A 16209-nucleotide genomic window follows, 5' to 3' on the forward strand; every position below is an offset into this window, starting at 1 on the left:
TAAACACGAATGTGTTTATTTGTGTCGCTTTTTTCAGGTCCTTTTTTGGTTCGACTTGCCTGTTGCTCTCCTAACTCCAAATCTCCGCCACCTTAAAATACAGGGCCATCTTAAAACTGACTCCAGATCGGTTTTTTAAAAAATCGGTGAACAGACGTTCAATGGTCAATACTCTGATCCTGGATCAGTTGTGTTTAATATGCAGGGCCCGATTCCCAAAACTAGTCCCTCCTTCTAACTCGCGCTTCCTCCCCCATCTCTCTCGGATCCCAGCACTGTCATTCACTCAGCTTTCAGTTTAACACCAAAAAGAACAACAGCCGAGCTTGTCTTTCTTCCTCACACTTTTCGCACCCTTTTGGTCGAAGGAGGTCCAAAACGAAGCGCCCACACAAGGCAAAGCGAATTATTTGCCAGGAAAGAAGTCGAAACTGTTGCGTTAGTGCTGAGCGTTAGCCTGCGCTGCTTACATTTCCTCTTCTCCTTCAGCTGCTGGATTGACGAAGAAGAAGCGTCCATAGCTTTCGACTTCATCGCTCGCGTGTGGGTGTTTGAGAGCGTCAATGTAGGACGTTTTCTGTTTTGTTTTGAGCTCGAGCTTTATGTGTGTAAACGCCTAGCTTGTTGACCGGTGGACTGAAGTTTAGTTTCCAGCGCACGCGCCCGAGTAGCTGCCACAGTGCTGCGTTGTGAGCGCGTGTTGCGCGTTGTAACATTACACGAAGACTCGTTTTTTTATTATCACTATCATTTTATTTACACGCTTACCTATTGCATGAGGTGCTTTTAGAGCAAAGCGGACTGCTTGTGTGTTCCTCGCGCCACCACCGTGCGGACAGAAGAGGCACATTACGCCTCTCGTGCACACTCGAGGAGGAGGAAAAGACTGCGAATTTTGACGGGATTTTAAAAAAGTCCGAGCCACTTTCATGTACTGAAAACACCTAGAGGAAGGTCAGGCCCAGGAGTGCTGCTTTAATTCTGCGGTTGCCCCCAACGAAACAAACACCCAGGCTATAAAAAGGTTGGTACATTTCGTTTTTTCCGTGTCTTTGTTAGTCCACAGGTGTGAGTGTTTACTGTGCGCGCGCGTGTGTGTTCATGCTGCATCTTCATGCACTATTCGTGTTGTTTTGTTTATTTCTAAATTATGATCTTCTAATGAAACTGTTTTCAAACATACTGGGCACGTTGTTTTCCTGTCAATCATATCCATCTTGTTTGTTGTGTTGAACTCGTAGGAACTATTGGTTGGTGATTTTGATTTTGATTTTTTTTTTTTGGCGCTGTATGTTCTTGTCTTCTTCAGAAGACAGATTGGATGCGGAAGTAGCCAAGTCATGGAGCTTCCATAACATCTGAGACCTTCCCTAATTTATCACACACTGACACACGCGGTGTTGTTTTCGTAATGCGTAAAAAGCAATTCCGTGCGTTATTTCACGCGCACGTCGCATCGTGTGATGAAAACAGCACGCGAGCTAAAGTGTTTTTGCGGAGAATATAATGCTCGCGAGTGCGCGTGCACGCCAAATCACTGTAATTAGCCACCGGTGGCTTTAATTAACCAGGCGACTCAGAAGGCCGGGTTTAAAACGCAGGGACGAACGGGAGATTTGTATTATTTTTTTCCGCTGCTTTAGGACTAAAAGGCTCAGCTAATTAATCAGGGCACGCAGTCGGCGGCGCTCGAGCCGTGTGACGTCATGGCGCTAGTGCGCTAAAGGGGGAAACCCTGCGGTTTGTTCTTCAGCAAGGAAGAGACCTAGACTGAACCCCAGGCGTCTCCTTACTGGACACATGGTGCATTACCTAGCGTGCTAAAGCTATTACTTGACACCCGACGCAGTGCACTTTTGTATGCAGTGTGGAGTATGTGAATGCACTGGGAATCGCGCCAGGACGAGGGTTATCACTCCTCCTCGGCATAACCCTATCCCATTTTATATTGTAAACTCTGTTGTAGTATAAACGCTACACATATTGTGATCTCTGATCATTTGTGCCATTTTGAAGTGCGTCAAAATTGCAGTTTCACATCCTTTTGTCCCTTTATGGACACCAGTACGATCTATAAAAAGAGCCTAAAATATGCCATCACACCTGAGCATCACGCCCAATATGTGGTTCTTCTGAAAGGATTGGAAGCACACAAACGTCTAGAAAGTCTTTCTATAATCTAGCATTAAGGTTTCCCATCACGAACTAAGATGCAGGGCTCCAGGAAAAAAAATTAAATAAATACAATTTAGGAGCCATTGGCGCCAAATCAAATTTTCAGGAGCCAAAATATAGTGATGTCATATGATATATGATAATATTGTTAAACTGCTACCTCACATTGCCTTTTCTTTCCCCTCTGTGCTCTCTGCCTTTGCTGACTCTGCCTCCCATAGTTTACACAATGTATTCTTTACATACACAATATTTGCAATGTTCAGTATATCATATTGTATCATATTACCTGCATCATTATCATATGTCTTTGATACATCCATACCATTCTTCATCAATAGAATTTGAGAGCTAAACTTTGTGAATGGTATTTCTTCCACTGCAATCATGTAGGCTGTATTGAATTTTATTTTCAATCCCCTCATCTATTTTTCTGCGACTTTATCACTAGCACGTTGCACTGCTTTCACAATTGGGGTGGCACGAGGGACAGACCTAGCAATGACACAATCCCTGGCGTTCTTATGGTTTTTTACTGTCACCATGCTTCTTCACGGTTTCTTTTTTTAAAATGACTCGAACCGGTAATGAACTCTGTTTTACCAGCAACATCTTGTCCTGCTTTAGCACAAAAGGTGCAGTACATTTTCCCATTGTCATAACGTAATCAGGCGAACTCTTGCAGCCAAGCTGATTTTAAACGGTCTTGTCGGGAAGGGAGTTGCAGGGACGGGAGAAGACGGCTCAACTCGCTGTGCTTGGTTATCATCATCTGTAAAAGATTGCACACCGATTGAAATGGGCTGGGATGACTCAAATGTCACTTGAGAACTTTCACTGGTCGAGTTGGTCTCAACATTGTCGGCATCCGATGTAGAGGGGGCAGGGAATGAGGAAAAAGTCTGATATTTTTCGTTTGCGCATTTTTGTTTTCTTGTCAGCTGGCTAACGTTAGTTAACTGTGCAGTTAGCTAGCCTACATATAACATAAAATTCAAATTCCAATGGACTAAACCACATCAAACTAAACACCTGTAATAAAGTTAACACTTCCAACTTTTTAACCCGATAAACCTGACGTTAAACCTGTTTCTGTTCATCTATACAGCCAATGCTTCAGCCACTGCAGGACAAAAGTGCAGAGTTTATTTTATTGGAAACCATAGAGGAGTGCACGTGATGGGGCAGGTAGACGCATGCGCAAGAGAAGATGAGAGTTCAGTAGCCTAACACAACCAGACGTATGGTAATTTCTATTTAATTTGTTTTAAAATTTTGTTTGTGGGTAACGTTGTCCACTGGCGACTGGCAAAAAAAACATGGTCGCAAAATTAAAAAGTTAGTCGCATTGGCGACCATTTTAGTCGCCATCTGGAGCCCTGAGATGCCTAAACATGTTACAGTATGACAATTGCACAAAGTGAGATTCATGAAGACATGGCTTGCCAAGGTTTGTGTGAAAATCTCGAATGGTCCGCACAGAACCATGACCTCAACCCCACTGAAAATCTCTGGGATGAATTGAGATAATGGCTGTGGACCAGGCATCAGTGCCCAACCTCTTGTGTTCTTGTGGCTGAATGAGCGCACTTCCCCACAGCCATGGTCCAAAATGTAATGGAAAGCCTTCCCAGAAGAGTGGAGGCTGTTACAGCAGCAAAGGGGGAACAACTCATCATTACGTGTTTTAGATTGGGCTGGTAAATACTCAGTAGTGCACATACTTTTGGTTAGACAGTGTGTATGTTCTGCCCCTGCTTTAATATAGCAGCAAACATAGTTTGATGGCACATTTTTTATTTTTATTTCGCTGTGTGTCTTCCTGCACACTATACCCATTTCCAACTATTCATTGGTGGAGAGGAAATGGTTAGATATTATTCATTTTGAAGAGGGTGGAATATGTGAAATTTGGCAGTTATATTGCAGGCACTTTTCTACCAATCTGGGGCTGTCCAGTGCTGGGTCAGACTGATTGAGAACATGATTCTGTCTTTATAGACCACCTGGGCTTCTCCATCAGTAGGAGTTATTAATATAATTTTTTATCAAATAGTGTAATATTTAGAATTATAAGTCTACTGTTGCTTTCTGGTGATGACCCTGTGACTCCTCAGCACTATCGGCACTGATGGTCGACCTTGGCAGGGTCGTTAGGTATGGCATAACTCCACAACCCACGGTATTTCATCATCTAAGATATCGTCCTAGTTGAATTTGACAGGATTGGGTGAGGGCAGTGGTATGAAATCCTCCACAGTTGAAAAAGGCTCTTAAACATTTTTCTATTCTCCATGTTTAGCTAGTTGATGTCAAATGAGTGACAAGTTTATCAGCAGGCGGTGTGGCGTATCCCAAACGCTGTTGGCTTGAGTGAAAATCGGTCAAGCACATCTTGCAAAAAGGAATATGTGAACATACAGGATCATATCATGGTTCTCATGCCATTTCATAGAGTCTTTAAGGCACCACAATACCATGGATGGTTATAAATTCATTTAATGCCATTTTCAGTAGAAAATCTATCATAAAATCAAAAATGATCACTATTTTGAGAAATGTCTCTGTAATATTCTTCTAAATAGATGATATGAATGCACATTCCAGGAAAACGGGTCATAGAGAAACAGATTTTTGTTCTAAACAATGAAAAAACACTTCTTTTTTTTTTTTTTTGTTCTTTTTTTTTTTTTTTGAAAAAGCAGTTAAACATAAATGGAATAATACTATTTTTGTGCTAGCAAGTGTGGTTTATAAAAGAAACTGACATCTTAATGAAACATAACTTGATATTTAGAGCACATAAATTTTTCAGGGATATTTGACATGATTGTACCAAGTGGGCAGAGGTGTGATTTTCTTAATATAGTTTAAGATTAGGCATGTTCTACATGCAATATATCCTTCCGATCAAAGAATGACAGTTCAGCTGATTAGATACTTATGTTTCATATGACATGGCAACAGAAGCTTGCAGAGAGTCGGCAATCAGTATGTCGATATCAGGTATATTATACTATAACTTGTTTCATAATATAATTTTGTTTAAATTATGGAAAAGAGGTTTTTGGGATTTCATTTTTAAACTACAAACATTTTCTCACATCATAAGCTTCCAGTGGGGTCGAATATATTAAATTAATGCATGTCCAGGTTTCCATGAGTAAGCCTGTCTAGTTTGTGAGCAGCTGGCTCAGAGCAGTCAGGCCATGGGTCACATTACATTCCCTTACACCGTGAAACAAATCTCCTCAGTAAATGGCGTGAGTTGTGTGGTCTGTACTAAAATGAATTGCAGGATCCCTTTTCCTGGCTGGTTGTTTATCATTACACACTCACAGATTCGTCTTGTGCAAGACCCTGCTTTTTTAGCATATTTACTCTTTATTGCAGCCAGGTTTGTCGACAGAGTGTACATAATTTCAGTAGTTGCATTAATGGTTGTATGAGAGGACATTGCAAGATATTTATAGGTACATTTTTGTGTGTTTGTTTGCTTTTGCCAGGTATTAATTATAATGATTGGGACCATACAAATCTTTTCCTGTGAGCTAATCAAAAGGAGCGAATTAACTGAATTCTGTCCAATGCGTCATCTAGCCAGTGATTATATATTTTTTTAAATATAGAAGTGTTATTATATTAGCTAGTTTCAGTTCCTTTTTGCTTTTAACGGTTATTCATTGTAAATATTCCAGTTTCAGCAATTGATTAAAGTAAATACTGATATAAAAGACACAGAGATGCAGAAATGTGTGTGTGTGTGTGTGTATATATATATATATATATATATATACACACACACTTTTATATTTTATATTTTATATTTTATAATATAAAAATAAAGTAACTTTTTTTGGTTAAGGAAATTCTGTAGTTCAGAGAAGTGACAACCCACTCAGAGCTTCCATTACAGAATGGAATTTTACATCACAAGACACTCATGCACAATCATCAGACACGTGTTGTTAAAATCGGACCTTTTCTGTTTTGAAAGCAGAATAATTGGGAACTTTCATGCCAGTTTTTGCATGCGCAGACATGCTCATCTGACTTCTGTTAGGGAAAAAGATTGTGTTGAACAGCAATCATTCTGTGCATGCTCAGTCATCTGAGTGATTAATAAAAGGAGTCTGAGAGTAAGTCTACTGTTTATGGCTGCAATTATTGTGAATTTACTGAATCAGCTACCACTTTGACTAATCAGTTAATTGGGTCATGAAACTAAGATGACAAAACCAACAAACAAAAAAACATGTGTGAACAACATTGTGTTTTATTATATTGAGCAAAGTTCTTGTAATTAGAACCTTCATGCTATGAACTGTATGTATGTAAAAGGTTTAACTTTATTTTTATATAAACCTTCAAAATAATCTAGCAAGTTCCAAAATGTCTCCAAATGATCTCTGTCCCTGTCTTTGTTAGACATGAAACCGTAGAATAGTTGGGATAAATTTCTAAAATACAATAAAAAATCAAATCTGTGATTTTTGAACCATACAGGTTCAAGAGAATGACCATTTCCAGTTTGGGAACTGGAAATGAGTTTGTAAATTATATTGCTTATTAAACTAAACAAACTAATGCAGGTCTAGTTTTTATTCCCAGTCATTATTCATTCATTTATCTTCAGTAAGTGCTTTATCCTGGTCTTGGTGGATCCAAAGACTGTCCCGGGAATGCTGGGTGTTGGACCTCAGCTGGGACGCCAGTAAATCTCAGAGCATAGTCATAGTTGGCTTTGATATTAAGTATGAATTCAAAAAAGCAAACAGCATATCAAAAAGTTATTTGTGCATAATTTCCGTGTCTGTTCTCCCCATGTCCACATTGGTTTCCTCTGTGTTCTCAATCTTCTGCCTCCCAAAAACATGCCAGTAGGTGGATTGGTTAAGATAAATTGCCTGTAGGTGTGAATGAACATATAAACGTGTGTGCAAGGTGCCCTGCAGTGTACTGGCGTCACATTTAGGGTGTATTCCTGCCAAAAGTGTACATGGGATAAGCTCCAGATCTACCACAACCCTGACCAGCATAAAGCAGTTGCTGAAACAAGTTAGTGGTTCAGTTTACTTTACTTTCATTCCCATAACACACCCATGGGAACACAATTCCACATTGTAGGGCATTGCCTTCCTGCACAATTCAAATAATTTGCCAATTAAACAAAGTCAAATAATTTGAGTAAGCAATACATTTGTAATACGGTAATACCTTGTTGGCAGCTAGTGTGTTCTACTATCTTAATTCCTGATCAGTGCTTGACGTGTCAAAATGACATCATCATGATTGTGTCTGTGTGCTATATTTCCTTGTGGTTGTCTCACAGTGTTGGGTACATAAAGATTTGTAACCACACATAATTGAGGACAGCCCAGAGGATGATCTGAATATTTTAGAGTTGGTGGCATGTGCAGAGAAGAATGTGTGACATGTTATCTAAGTAGTATGCCGACATGCAAAAATATTTCAAATCATGTGCATCATTGAAGGCTTCTCCTTTGCTCCCATCCATTTTGTAGCAATGTCTTTTGTCAATGACTGTTTTCCCCTTAGAGGTAGTAACATGCACAACAAGTTCTGCTAGTGCAGGATCCGCACCTTATGCAAACATTTTCTGATTTAAAAAAAAAAAAAGTAGATAAAGTAGGGAATTATCATTGAGCTACTTAAATGACTATAAAATGCTTTCTTTAAATATTGCAGGCACTCTATCCCCCTGGCCCAAGGTATATACTGAAATGATTAACTGACTTGGTGTTAGCAGTAAGCCCTGTTTCTGTTTCCCCCAGATTAAATAGTGGACATGAAAGGCTATAGCTAGATTAAGAACATTATTGTGTACAGTTTTACAAAAACTAATGTACAGATTTCACGAGTGTCATGGTTTTGTTCCTTGTTCTGAATAGGCTGTTGCCAGCTAGCATGTTAGGGAGCTTGGGGCTTGAATTTTTGGTGAGCATTATTGATCATTCTCAGCACATCAGCTACGGGCACATGGTAGCGATTAGTGAGTGCTGGTGGTGGTATGGCTGTAACAGTATTTTTTTTTTTTTTTTTTTAACACCTCAACCTCACCTAACTAAATAACGTTGTCAAGTTGATGGTAAGTAATTGTGTTCGTATGATGTGAAATATATGGCAGGTTTACCTAATAAATCCTTTAGGATAAAAGTTTAGTGTGAAGTTGTACTGTGAACAACCATAAATATTAGATTTCAGTATTCAGATGGCTCACGTAGCTTTCTAAAGGGTTATTTTTCATGTAGTGATATGGAAATATAAACCTTTGACTTATATCAATGTCTGTCTGATTTGAATTTAAATTTTGGATTCCATTTGTTTATAAAATAAACAAATTATGCAGGTTGAATCCATGATTCCCCCCTCATAGTGATTTCTTGATATGTAACCAATAGACCACGTAATGTGATGTATAATGTGATCATGCTACATTAGTGTGTACGTTGCATACTCGGAAATGGAACATGGTTTGACTAATACATCATCAACATTGCCATAATTATCAGCCAAGCCTAATGTACATCCAAAAAGTGGTGATTTCTAGCAATTTGCTGAGATGGCTCCCATTATTTCATATCATTAGTTTCTAGGAGTGGAATGTGATTAATGAAGCGCGTCATTAAAAGGGGGGGAAAAAATCACCATGAACTACTCCCATGTCAGTATTTTTCATCAATGTGTGATCTTCAATTATGCAAAAATTTTATATATATAAATTCTGAGTTGACCTTTTTTAATTGCATTTCGTTGACATATTGGTCTATTTTCTCTTTGCCAAATGGTTTCCTACATTACCCACAAAAGCACCCAAAATAAGGTTCCAAAACTTCACCGTTCATTCTAATAACGTCATCAGTTCCATTGTGCTTGTGACTTCGTTGCTCACTACCTAACTGTGCGTCGTATAACTGCATTGCATTCTGGAACCTCAGTCCATCAGTTTGCTGTCTATTCCACGTCTGCACAGGGTTTCTCATTAATATGACATTGGATGTCTCTGGAAAATGTTGCGTGAGAAATGAAGGACTTGGTCTTGGTGTTAGGAGCTAACAGTTAAACCTGACCGTGATGATAATATGAATAATAAGAATAGCTGTAATAAGAAGTGTTTGCTCTTGTTTTTAGGAAACCTGACTGTAAATACATCAACCAAGAAATTGGCACCTGAATCACGAAACGCATCACACAATATTATTGTGTATTTTGTGTATTTCAGGGTGGAGTTTTCCTACAAATTGCACTCAGTAGGTGCATTCTCATTTTCTCATTCTCAACGTTTGTATAAAAAACAATCTATTGGTCATACTTTCAATGTTTAATAGATCTGCAGTAAAAAAAAAATGTTTGCAGTAAGAATTTTTGTTTGTTCCACTGAGATATTAAGCTTATGGTGTAAACTAGGTCTGCAGCTTCTGTTAAATCAAAAAGCCTCTTCCAGCATGTGTGTGCATTAGTGTTGTACACTTTACATAATCCTGTGGGTGCGGATGTTGTGTGTGTACAAAGCATAACCAAGAAATTTTCTTTCTTAGTGCGAGCTCAAGCCGAGCACTACGGTTTATTGTCGAACATATTAAACTGCGTTCACTCGGCTAGCAACTGTTCTCTCTAATTAAGGGAGAGTGCTGTCTTCTGCTCCCTCCCCACCCAAAGTAAATGGAGTCCAGGAATGAGGAGGCTTGAGCCGTGTGAGCACGACTCTGTGCTGTGCCTGCAATCCATAAATGGTTCTGTGTCACACACAGAATGCGACCAGACGCATTTACGAGACTGCGCCGAATTTAATATTTCGTGGACCTTGAGGTGGCTAGAATACACATGGAGTGAAGTGGTTGAGAGATGCTTTTCAGCAGACTACATCAGAAGAAATGCAAATTATAGTTGTAATGGCTACATGCAAATTTTTGGTGTTCCTGTTGTTGGGACCTTTGGGGTCCCCCCCGAAGCATTTTCTTGGAGAAAACCTTGGAAAATGTGATCTCTTACACATTAGTAACTTAAACTTAATGTCCTGTAATCTTCCACAAAGCAGTTCAGAGAAGCGCATTCCCCACACGCTTATATTGGCACGTCAGCAGGTGTGTCGCACGCGTTTCGTCACCTCTGCCCTTTTGTGCATTCCAGTTTGCTGTTAGTGCGAATATTAGCACCTTTTGAAGAGGCCAACAGTTGTTTCCAAGTCAAGGATGACTGTGTAATGATTAATGAGTTCAGCTGATTCTCGGCGCACTCTCCTGCCTATTCTCTAATAATGCAACATGTTAGCTTATGCTAATTGAGCTCTGCAAAGAGTCCGGAGAGTGTAACGAGCTGAGAATGACCACACCTGGAGATAATCTCAACGTACGGAAATGCATTTGTAAGAAATTGTGTACTTTTTGTTCACTTTTGTGCTTTGTAACACATGGTGCATTTTCATTCGGGTGGAAAGGATCATTTGGAGGATTTTTGAGAGCATGGGGTCCACTGAGATGATGACAGCGACCTGCCTGTGACAGATGCTTCCACTCGTTGGTCTGAATTTATTATTTATGTGTTCCTTACACAGCAAGCTTTGACACTCATGCTGTTATCAGGTGTGTACGGGACAAATGGACTACGTTCTCCTCCTTTTCCATTACCCGTATTAGGGATGGAACCAGTATTGAGAATGAACACAGGTTTTATTTTGCCTATTGTCTGTAGTGTGCTCTAGTAGCCTGACCTAAACACTGCTTTACTAAGCTCCAAAATAAAAACCAAATTTCTGTATACTGCAAAATTAATATGCTTTTATTTATAGATCCTGTACTCCATATAGCTCACACAGACCATGCGCTGTGCACAGGGCAGCATATCTCTGCCTTTTGTTTTTATTCATCAATATTAAATAAGAATCTTCGCAGGAAGTCAGATAGGCATTATAGTGGAATACTTTGACAGCACTGCTTCCCAGCACCGTGGTGGAGTCTGCTTGTGTGTTGGCGAATTTTTCTGATCTTTCTGGAATGTAACAAATGAAAAAACTAAAGCAGGTCTGATTGAATATTATTAGGTTGTCAACTGGAAAGATGTTTTGAATGAAAAATTATTTATTTTTCCGGCAGGACTTTTTAAAATTATTATTATTTTTTTAAGGATAAGATGCCCATTTAATTGCGTCATGAGGTCTGAAATGGATCTTTTAAAAAAAATAAAAAAAAATCTTATCTACGCTTAAATTTTTTTGCATGAATTTAAAATCTCAGAATGACGTGTATTTGTAAGGATTGTGTGTTTTTATGTATGCAAGTACATAAGTGTGTGTGTGTGTTTGTGGGTGTATATGTGGGATCCCCTTGAGCCTTTAGGACAAGCTTCCAAGTCTTGCTTTGAATGTAATCAGAGCATAGCACATTGGCGTCTACTGAGAGGGTGGATAAGGGCGGGGTGAAAGTCACCCACTCACTGAGCCGAAATGTACTAAACACGGCAGTCTGCAGTGGCACAGGACTGATAATGTTTATAGACGCATGTCTTTAGAAAAATAATAACGGTAAAGATATTTTTGTAAAACACTTTCTGGTACGTGGAATGCATCTCGCAATAATTAATGTAGCATTTAAAGAAAGCACATCTGTAAAATAGTAGGATTTCATTATTTGTAAAAAGTGATTGTGCTAACTGAAATAAGTGAGTAAAAGCAAATTTAAAGTTAAAGAAAGGTTGTTAAAATAGTGATCAATAGAAAATTAGTTGTAACAAAACAGTGACACCTAAAATTTAAAGAAATGCCACACTTGGGTGGTTGGCAGCATGAGTGAAATTTACATCATGATACTTTAAGGCATTTCTATGATTCACAGTATATTTCATGACATTTAGACTTGCTTACAAGTTCCCATACGTAGTGAGTTATTTAAAACCGAAAAGCTGGGACACTGGAAAAAAAGCCTGTGCAAACGTTAATGTTCTACAATTTTTAAGTATTAAATTCTAATCAGCTGCTTCCAATTGGAGTAATTATTATAAACTATACTGACTACACTTGGAATATCTCAGGAAACTATATTTGTGACCTAAACCACTTAGGAATGTGCTGTTATAGGAAAATAGACTAGGTGCGGTGCTGTGGCTCGAGGTGGATTTATTTTCCTGTAACAGCACATGCTGATGTATTTTATTCCTCTTACACTACAGCAGTTTGCTAAGTTTTTTTTTTTTTTCAATTAAAGAATAACACGTTATGCTTTTTATCTCTTTGTTGTTACATTTAATGTTCCTTTTATCACTTGCGTTACAGCAGCTACAAACGTTTGTTTCCTCACTTCATTTCCTGAAGTTAAGGAAATGCAGCAACTCCTCTTTACTGAGAAACTGCCTGTGTTGGAAAGGTTAGTTACAGTTGTATCTGTTTAACTGTTGTGTCCCAAATGACGTACTATACACTATGCACTTAGACTATTCACTATGTACTCTACCATCTAGTGTATGAATTTTGAAGGGTAGTATCGTCTCTAATAGAACACTAAAGTTTTTTTTTACTAAACGGAAATATAAGCCTTTTCCCAGGCGATGTCACATGACGTCAAACGCATGTAATGCGACTCCTCTAACCTTGGCAGAATACCCAAAGTCAATGAAAACGAATTTCGCCATGTCACACTTTTTAAAAAAATGTTTTATTTACTATTTTATTTTGAGCAAATTTGAGCCAGTGTCAGCTCCTGGTAGCCCCTCCCCTCTTCCACTACGTAAGCAAAGCTACGATCGTGTACCAACATTCCACACTTTGTTTTATCGGTTGAATAAATGCATCATATGGGTACTTGAAGTGCACATCTTTGTTGGAATTTTCAGTGTGAGCACATTACTCTCACTATTTATTCTTGCAAAATGGCATAGAATACACATTTTGAATGCACTTTCTAACTGTTAGTGCTGATACTGGAGATAAATACTTCAAAATACCCGGGGTGGTGTCATGCAGCCCGATGCGAGTTACTGTTACTATACAAGTCCTTGTGTAAGTCGTTGCTATAGAAATGATAATGTCTTAGAACGAGTGCATTAATATAAACCGCATGATTTGCCTACTGTCAGAGTCATGCTGTTATAGAAAAGAAATCATAATTTTCTGACACTTCATATTTGAGAATTTAACACCGCTGTGGTCATTTGCCTCTTGCTATAATCTGCTCTTTTCTGACGGATCCGAGCCTTCTATTGGTTAAGGTTAGGATTTGAGGAAGACAACCTTCATAAAAGGACATGTTCTAGCCAGAGCTGCATGGGAACTTGATTTGAGTCATCATGCTGCTTGTCAGGCCCACGCAGCAATTACGCTTACATAATGATCACTGCTGCTCTCCAGCTGTTAGATGTTTGAGTCAATCGGCAGGTCCAATTTTTGATCTACAGGCGGAAGGGGTGAAGCAATGAAGGTGATCCTGAATGGGAAAGATTGCACAGAGCGGTTTTGCTCATCACATCAAGTAGAGCCAGTTCGCTTTGCAAGAGTAGTTTGGAGAATGAGAGTTGAGAGAGGGGAGGAATGTTGGAGGCAAGAAATCTTTCACTGAGAGCTTTTCAATCCTCTATGGAGAGCACTTGCTTGGAGAGGGCTTAGAGCTCATCATTCCCACACATGTGATGGGAAGGCTGAAGACTGCACTACTCAGCAATGGATGTCCCATTTAGTCAAGGAGTTCTCTTCAGATTTTCCTGCAATATCATTGCAGCATTTGTTTAAATGTAAAGTACTACAAATAATAGTTTTTTTTTTTTTTTAATTTCACAAATGCTATTTTTTAAATGAAGAATTACTCAATACACAGTGAATGAACAGTGAGTTCATTCAACAACAAAAAAACGCTTCTCAAAGAATTATTCTAATGGATTAAAATCATTTCACCTAATAATTCTCATGTACATTTGTGCTACAAATGTCAATCTTTGTTCTGTTGTGCATGTTGTTTGAGCCATTCACATACTCTATAGGCACTGATGTATTTTATTGAAAAGCTTTTGTTTATAAATGTTTTATTTTGTAGAATTTAAAATTGATTTTAGCATTAGCAGCAATTCCAAACCTTGCATCAAGAAAATGAATACATCACCAAACCTACTTCATTTAATTTATTAGCAATGTAAACATTATGGAACATTAATTTTTTAAAAATATAATAAATAAAATTTGTTGCTCTACTTCAGCCTGTATTGCAATGACATTTAAAGTTAATCTTTGGTTATTGTTTTTCATTAAAAATGGATTGATACTCCTTGGGGAGATTAAACTAAGGAGGGGAAAAAAAAGAAGGCATTTCTTTCTGCATTTTTAGCTTTGTTCATTAGAACATAAGCACTAATTGGAGTTTTCATGACTTCCAGAGGATAACTAGTCATTGTGAAGTTAATGCGCAAATTAAAACTAAAGCTAAGATCTCTGACTGTGGAAAAACATTGGAAACACACCCTCAACGTGGAATTCCTTCTCGGAAAGTCGGGTTCAGTCCCCTCAGCCCAAAGTTCAGCATGTGATGTCAAATCAAAATGGCTGCTCACGGCAACACCAGTAAACAAAATGGCACTTCTTAAATGTAAAATTTATTTAGAGTAATATTGTATGTATGATAATCTATATAATACTACTTTTTCCCCCCCTGTAGATCAACCAGAATACATATCAGCTTATTAAATCTATTGACTATACAGTTTGCTGAGGAGGTGAATATTTTGATGAGGTAAATATACATAACTCTTCAGTTAGCCTGCTAGAGTTCAAAAATGATTTAATTCCAACATCTCTCTTTTGAGTTAAATCCAGCGTAGTACTGAGTTTAATGTAGTATTCAAAACCTAAGTCCAATTCTACTCCGAACTTTCTTTCGTGAAAACTAGGCATCTCCTTAGTGGAGTAAGATTGGAGGAAGACTACTCTGTGTTCAGATAACTGAACTTTTTCTTTCTTTTTTTTTTTTTTTTTTTTTAAGGTTTATATTAATTTTACAGGTGCATTTTTGGGATTATTTTGCTAGAGCTACAGTTTGCAAGACGCATTTAATGTCTAATTCTCAAACATGATATTTACATTGTGTCTCTGTCCCCCACATGAGCTTAACAGTTTTTCCTTATATGGCATGCTTTCACATTAAATTTCTCACTCATTCTCCAGCTCTGGCTGGTAAAGACAACCAGAGCAAACAAAAAAAAAAACCCTCTTTTTGAAGCTTCACTGCTGTGGCATTGTTTTATTTTCCACGTGTCTTATAATGCTTTACATACTCCCTTAGTGATTAAAAAGACAACAGTGTGCTGTTTCTTACACGCCCTTTCCATATACAACCACTATGATTAATATGCTAGCACACATACACAGCCCCAAAAAGAATATACTGCCTCAATGAATAAGAGTTTCACTACTGGACACATCTTCTCACACAGCAGTAATTACAAATGCTGTAGGAGTAGATCGCTACAGGTATTTAGCCATTTTTGGTAGCATATGTGGACATGGCAACTAGCATATTCGAACAAAACAAAAAAACAACCAAGATGCCAAGTAGATCTCCATTTCAGAGGACGTGCTACTTTGCAACATTTTGGCTTAAAATATGTACACATGAGCAACAAATTAAAGAGAATATCTGTCCTCGAAGAGGGAAGAGTCATTGCAAATCAATACAAAGTTCTTATGTCTGATCACCTCTATCCTGTTATGAAACATTTAAATCCTGATGGGAATGGACTCTTCCAGGATGACCTCCCCCATCCACAGGGCACAAGGGCTCACTGAATTTTCTGATGAGTATGTAAGTGATATAAATCGTATGGGGTGACCTTCAGTCACCAGATCTCAAAACAGTTCAGTGCCTACAGGAGATTTTGTAGTGTCATGTTTGACAGTTCTCTCCACCACCATCATCATAATACATTCTGAGGCAATATTGTTTGAAAGAATGCTGTTCGTTTCCCCAGTACAGTTCCAGAGACTTGTAGAATCAATGCCATGGTCCAATGAAGCTGTTCATGGTTGCTCATGGTGGCCCA

At 38.4% G+C, this 16209-nt stretch overlaps 1 protein-coding gene across 6 annotated transcripts in view; it reads left to right on the top strand.

The window, feature by feature from the left end:
* The first annotated feature begins 240 nt into the window (after positions 1–240).
* The window catches only part of atp2b4 (ATPase plasma membrane Ca2+ transporting 4), a 120443-nt gene continuing 104474 nt past the window's right edge, over positions 241–16209 (top strand). For 4 of the 6 annotated variants that reach the window (XM_053674228.1, XM_047149487.2, XM_047149488.2 and 1 more), the window contains exon 1: positions 241–1024. The gene's annotated coding sequence lies outside the window, so the exon portion shown is untranslated. Of the gene's footprint in view, positions 1025–3283; positions 3422–16209 lie in introns of all 6 variants that reach the window. The other 2 variants (XM_017450368.3, XM_017450367.3) reach the window with 2 other exon arrangements.

This window comes from Ictalurus punctatus, chromosome 21 (assembly GCF_001660625.3).
Source record: "Ictalurus punctatus breed USDA103 chromosome 21, Coco_2.0, whole genome shotgun sequence".
Lineage (NCBI taxonomy): Eukaryota > Metazoa > Chordata > Actinopteri > Siluriformes > Ictaluridae > Ictalurus > Ictalurus punctatus.